The sequence below is a fragment of the Amblyomma americanum genome, chromosome 6 (genome assembly GCF_052857255.1).
Source record: "Amblyomma americanum isolate KBUSLIRL-KWMA chromosome 6, ASM5285725v1, whole genome shotgun sequence".
In the NCBI taxonomy this organism is placed as follows: domain Eukaryota; kingdom Metazoa; phylum Arthropoda; class Arachnida; order Ixodida; family Ixodidae; genus Amblyomma; species Amblyomma americanum.
Window position 1 is genome coordinate 135,763,977 of NC_135502.1, and position 6,276 is coordinate 135,770,252.

Below are 6,276 nucleotides of genomic sequence, written 5' to 3' on the forward strand. Positions count from 1 at the left end.
TGAAGTGGCGGCTGGTGTTTAGCGCCACGAGGTCGGAGAAAATATCTTCTTGAGACTGGTTATATACCGCGCTGTAGAGTATCCCTTTGACGGCGTTGTCGGGGGCCGCGACGTACGTCTTCATCGGATACTGTTGGTCGTGGGGCCTGAGTGCTTGAAGTTGAACATATCGTTTCATTCGGGCTTCCGAAGGCATACTCACGGTGAACGAGGTATTGTAAGGGTTGATTCGGAGCTTGTCCTGGCTCCGCGCTTGCGCATAGTCGATGTCTGCGCCAGTGCAGAGAAGCTGGAGAAGAGCTCCGCCGTTCACGGGCCGCAGGTCGAGACCACCGCCCGGGCGGAACACAATCTTGAAATCTGAAGCTGGTAGACGAGGAAGTGGAGCGTGTTTCTTGATTTTCGGTAGATTAGACTTGCCTTGGGCGGTTGGGCGGGCTTGACTGGACCTGCCTGGGAACTGGACGCTGCTGACGTGTCGTTGGAGGATGACGGCTTCGTGGTGGGGTAGAGCTTGTTGTGGGCCCGGATGGCGCGGGACCACCAGGATCCTCGCCATCGACGTGGTACTCCATCTGTGACGATGTAGACCCGGAGACAAACAGGGCGATGAGCAGCCGGCGGCGTTAGGCCTAACCGGTGACGGCGTTTCACGCCTGGCGCGACAGAAAAATCTTCCAAAATCGGTTCCAATGGGCGAAAAGGGCCGAAAAATGGTTCGTAGAGGTGCACAACACCTTCACTGACTGTGTCCGATGGAAAGCAGGGGCGCGATTACGGATCAATCTCAAAAAACTGTCTCAATATTGAGACAGTGACGTCAAAATGACGACACCGAGAAATGCCGACCGCCGAATCGGCCAATGCGGAGCAAGGAGGCGGTGGGCTCCGCCCCGAAACCACTAATCGCACGACAAGGGACCGTAGACTAATGTTTTGCAGTAAAAACGCAGTGAATAAAAACGAGTAATGTTTTATTCTGCTAAGTAATTGTATTTCAAACCCAACAGCACCAAGCAAAAGAACCAGTGTTTTCATTTTTACAATTAAGTTTGCTGTTCAGTCACTTTTTTTGCCGCGAAGGTGTGCTGTCAGCGGTATAGCGTGAACATGTTAGTCTGAAAATGAACAAAAACGCAATGAAGAAAACAAGCAACGTTTTATTTTGGTAGTAAACTGTGTTGCAATCTCAACAACATGAGGGAAAATTAGAAGCATTTTCAGTTTTACAATTAAATTTGCTGCAGGTTAACTTCTCTTGCCATGAGGGCGCGCTGGCAGTGGCATAACGTGAACATGGCGGCCTGCAAGAAAACAGCTGATTCCATGGCTAGTTCCTGTTTTTTCGCGTGTCGTCTAAAATCAAGGTACTTTGCGGATGTCTTAAGTGCGCAGAAAAATCTGATTGAAGGCAGTGAATGCTACGGGCCTGCCGAGATCAACTTACAAGCAGCGCTCGGCTCGAAAATCGACGAAGACAACTTTAGTCTGTGTTCTCGGTCGGCGCCTATCGATCGCCGAGTGACGTGTGGTTCTGTTTATTTTCTTTAGAAAATACCAGAAAACCATGAATCATCACATAGAAGCAACTGCCGACAGACAGGTGCAGCTGCTGATAGCTTGCAATCTCGGTGCGGGAAATGAGAGCCGACACGGCCTGCCTCTGTGGCAGCACTCTTCTGCCTCGTAACCAAGTGTTGCCGCCCACATCGGGCTAAGCACTTGATGTTTCGTTTGTATTTTTGTAGCTCCGTTCGGTTTATGTTCAGTTGTTGCCGTAGTTTCTTTTTTTTCCTGTGCAAGATGCAGAAATTGTGATGCTTATGCTCCACTTTGTTTAGAGAGAAAGGAAGCACTTGACTTGATAACTTTGCTATTGTCACCGAGGAGAGAACGAGCTTGTTCCATTAACGTTATTTACTGATCATGTAGTAGATCCAGGGTCAACCTGGAAAGAAGTAGTTTGCTTGTATAGAGGCTAATTGCAACTGGGCAGAAAGTTGAGCAAGTTTGTTCATGTTTGCTGGTACACAGCGCTTGAATTGCATATGATCCAGGGCAGTGAGGTAGGTAGGACAGGGCAGTGATGTGTAATATTGTATTTTGCTCAGCAGGCGGAGTGATGCTGGTATAACTGGGTTTGGTGAGGGCAGTGTTTGAAGGGCTTTAAATACTTTGCATAGCTTCTAACATGCACTTCCTTTCAGGTCGGAAGACCACTTGTTTTTTTTTTTTAATTATGGTCCATCATATCTGAGACACCCTGTATACAAGCCACTCCAGTTTGAAAGGGAACAGCCAGTTGAAAATGACTAGGACATTAAATACCTAGGCGAAAAGTAGCTTGACAGCAGTTGCACTTATCACACATATTATATGATAGCACAAGGAGCTTGTCCGGCCATTCGGCATTGTCACCGTCTCGTGTCATCATGGACAAGACTTCATAGCCCTGTGTTACGCAAACCAAGCTAGGTGTCAGTTATGGGGCAATAACCGAGTGCTCAAAATTTCCCACAATGGAGCTGCCTGTATATTCTTAGAGCTGTAGAGCATTTCCAGTAACGGTGTTGCATGATTTGTGATTGTAAACTAACCTCTAATCACACACCATCTCCTTGATGATGTGTCTGTGATGTTTACACATCTTTGTCTATCAGTGAAGATGTTCTAGTCATTCAGCAGTCATTGTAGCCACTGCACCTTACAATCTTTATTATGCATTGTTGTACAGCGGTTTCCTTGCAGTAGGTACAGCTTTTAGCACAGAGCGAAACCCCTAGCCACATACCATTACGCTAAAAGCTTAGCTTTGGTATTTACACTACTTATATGTGCCAAAATGTTTTGTAGTCCGGAAAATGCATCATGTACACTGTACTATGCCATATTTATTGTACAGGTAGCCTCTGTATGAAAGAAAACATGCACTTTGAACTCAATTTTTCAGATTTTTTTTTCTTAACTGCACTCAGAAATGCCATACGGTAATTGTACATCAAGGTAATGTATGCTTGTATGTACACTGCCTTTTCTGCAATAGAAACACTCGTGTCAAATGCTGTGCCTAAAAAAATAAACGCGCTTACTGAATGTATGATGCAATAAAAAACAGCTTTTTGATTCCAACAAGCATCACAAATATTTCATGCCTTATTCCGGCACTACACGTTTGGTTCATGCATGTTCGTCACACAGGTAATGACCACAGGCACTCCACCAAGCTGGAAGGAGACAGCAGAGAAGGGGCAGGTGGGCTGACATAAGCATTGACAAAAGAGAGTTCAAAATGATGCTTTCCAGAAATTGGGCGAGCTGCTTCAACACCTTTTCCGTCTTCAGGAAGAGACTGTGCAACACGCTGCTGAGGGACTGGAAGATATACTAGCAAACACACTGAAAATGAAGTGGCAGCCGGTGGGGGCACTTGTTTGTCACTGCTGGCTTCTCGCTGCACACAGGTTGGCCAAGGGCACAACCACATCACACAATTGCTCACACACTTGCAGATGTGTGTTGTGCAATGACACAAGGAAATGACAGTGGCAACAGGGGAAGAGTGCCTGATATGACTCTCTATGCCAGCATGGTGAGTCGTCTCTGGACGCTAGATTTTCCATCGCAACTGCCGCTGCACCATCCCTCGGTACGCCTTCCTCTGGAGACGGGTCGTCCTAGAGAGGCCAAAAGTACAGCACCGTATGCTCTTCTCAGGAGGCAGGTGAGGAGGGATCCTGTCTGTACGGGGCAGCCACCATTTAGAGGTGGCCTGTTGTTATCTGGGTCAGAGGTAGTGTCGCCTGCACCCTCTGCTGATATGGGCACATCCAAACAGAGGCTGTGAAGTGCAGCACGTGCGATGATGATGCGCACTGTCCACTTCCACTGGCACTGGTGCATCCGGTGTCCTTGAAAGCAACGGAAGCAGCTCTTCGGCACACCAATACAGCGCTCAGCCACAAATTGTGTGAAAGCATGTGGCGTGTTGTACAGGCCTTCTGCTGAGTCAGGTCTGTAATGTCATGCAACTGGTGCAGGCAGCCATGGCTCCAGTGGGTAGACATAGTCTCCTGCACAACAAAAAATGATGCAGCTAAGCATGTCCTTTCTCAGTGATCTCAACAGCATTACAGGACACTCTGCTATACAGTAGAAAACTCACGCCATGTAGCCCACATCCAGGCTTTGCTGAATATGACATTCAAGAGCATACATACATGCAGGATTTAGATGTATAAGTGAGCACTACTGTAAGGTCAGTCTTTTACCACCATATTCATATAAATGATGCGCTATGATTGCCTACAAAACACAAGCGCTGTCAGGTGCATTTTGCTTTGGTTTCTTCAACAGGGAAGGCTATGCATTTCAACAATGTAATATGTGTCCTGTGTTTCTGCTGCAATTATATTTAACAAAAGGAAAGGGTGGCAATACACTGTATCATACTGTAAAGTGTCTGCATTTGTGTAACTGTCCAGACTGATTCTTGTAGCTTTAGCAGATCCGGCCAAATGCATAGTGCTGGAGCTCAATAGATGTGACTGAGTTCGCCCGACGGGTGACACGGCTATTTTACTGCTTACCCAGAAAAAAAATCACCGTCGTCCAGCAGGCCTTCCTCCGCCTCGGAATGCCGCCAGACAAACGCGTCGCGGAAGGATCCGGGTCAGCGCGAGTCCACGGCCAGGATGCACATGTTCGCGCCACAGATCTGAGAAAAAACAAGCACAGCCCGTACTCACTCTCGCTGCCGAGGCCCGCACTTGTAGCTCATGCACTTGTAGCACTTGAACTCATGCGGTCAAAAACAGTGGCCGAGGTATACTCACTATTACGTCCGCAGCGTAGAACCGCTTGCGGCTCGTTCGCAGCACTGCCCCCAGACTCCTTGATAGTGATGAGTGCCCAATCGACACACCCGACGACGCCGGAGATGCTGCCGCGGCGAACGTTTAGGCAAAGGACGCCCTCCTTCGCCGCCGCCTTCCCCTCGGGTCTCCTCGGAAAGCGAACACCCCCCTTCTGTTACCCAACGTTGACATTGGTCTCCGCTGCCCGCCGCAAAGGCTTGTTCACAGTCGGTTGGGCTGCGCCGACGTTTTCTTCATTTCCAACGGCGCCTTGAAACCCACCGGAGGCGAAGAAGCGCAGCGCGCACAGCACTGCCGCTCCACTGACAGCGCACTCACCCGCGCACTTCCCAGTTCAACGGCGAGTTCGTCGCACAGACACTGCGCAGTCTCCTCGAAATAACTCTCCCGCGCGTCAAAGTCGTCTTCATGCACCCTCCGACACCGTTGCTCGCGCGGTCACCCGCGTATACGACGATGTAAACAGCCGCCATTTTCTGTCTCAAACGTGTTGATACTACTTTTTCCAGTCTCAAAAAATCGTCTCAATCTGCTCGCATAATTAGATGGCCAACGTCACCACTTCTGCGCCATTTACGACGTCAGTCAGTGACGAAAAAAATCAAAATGGCCGCCGACCAATAGGAGAGAGCCAAATGATATACTTTTTGAGACAATTTCGATTGAGACTGATCCGTAATCGCGCCCCAGGTCACTTCAGGTCGATATTCCGCCACCACGAGCAAATGTTGACGGAGCCCATGTGATGCTCGGCCTCATGGCTCAGAGAGCGAAACGGCCGTCCCCCAACAGATAGCGCGCGACGGCAGCGCAAGGAAAGGAAGGGACCCTGACACATATTTCGGTGGGCAACCCGGACCCCGCCGGAAGGGATGGAAGATGGAATGAAAATTGGTTTTAAGGAAAGAAAGTGAGCTCACCGCTCGAGGCCAGGGCATCTCCCAGCAAGCCGCGCTGCGTCTATACAATGCCGCAGCTTTGGGGGCGGTGCTCTATGCGCTGCCGCTCGTCACGGTGCGCTAGTCGTGCTGGAAGAAACTCGAGCTTCAGCACACCAAGTCCCTGCGCGTGTGGCCAGGCCTGCCCAAAAACTCGCAGTGCGCCGCAACGTTGGCCGAGGCAGGAGCGTGGCCACTTGAGCTCCAAGCAGCGCGCAGAGCATTCAATCACATCGACCGGCTTCACCGCGCACCGGACGGTGGCTCGCTGCTGCAGCGTATGCGCTCGCACCCGCGCTCAGGAATGGGCGCGGCGCTGCTCAAGTATGAGCAATTGACACAAGGCCCACCCCCCTACGGCTCCTGCGTGCCCTGGCCTGCTGCCTCGGAGGTACAGCGAGAGATCGTCGGCATTGCGGGAAAGCGGAGCACACCCCTCTGTGCTGTGCAGCAGCTGGCCAGAG

The 6,276-nt window shown here is 50.2% G+C and overlaps 1 long non-coding RNA gene across 1 annotated transcript; it reads right to left on the reverse strand.

Moving 5' to 3' along the window:
• Window positions 1-1,253: 1,253 nt before the first annotated feature.
• Window positions 1,254-5,565, reverse strand: LOC144094118 (uncharacterized). Its single transcript, XR_013306410.1, has 3 exons — window positions 4,833-5,565; window positions 4,587-4,714; window positions 1,254-4,070 (listed from the first exon to the last, which is right to left on the reverse strand). It is a non-coding gene; the product is annotated as an uncharacterized LOC144094118 (long non-coding RNA).
• Between the last annotated feature and the right edge of the window lie 711 nt (window positions 5,566-6,276).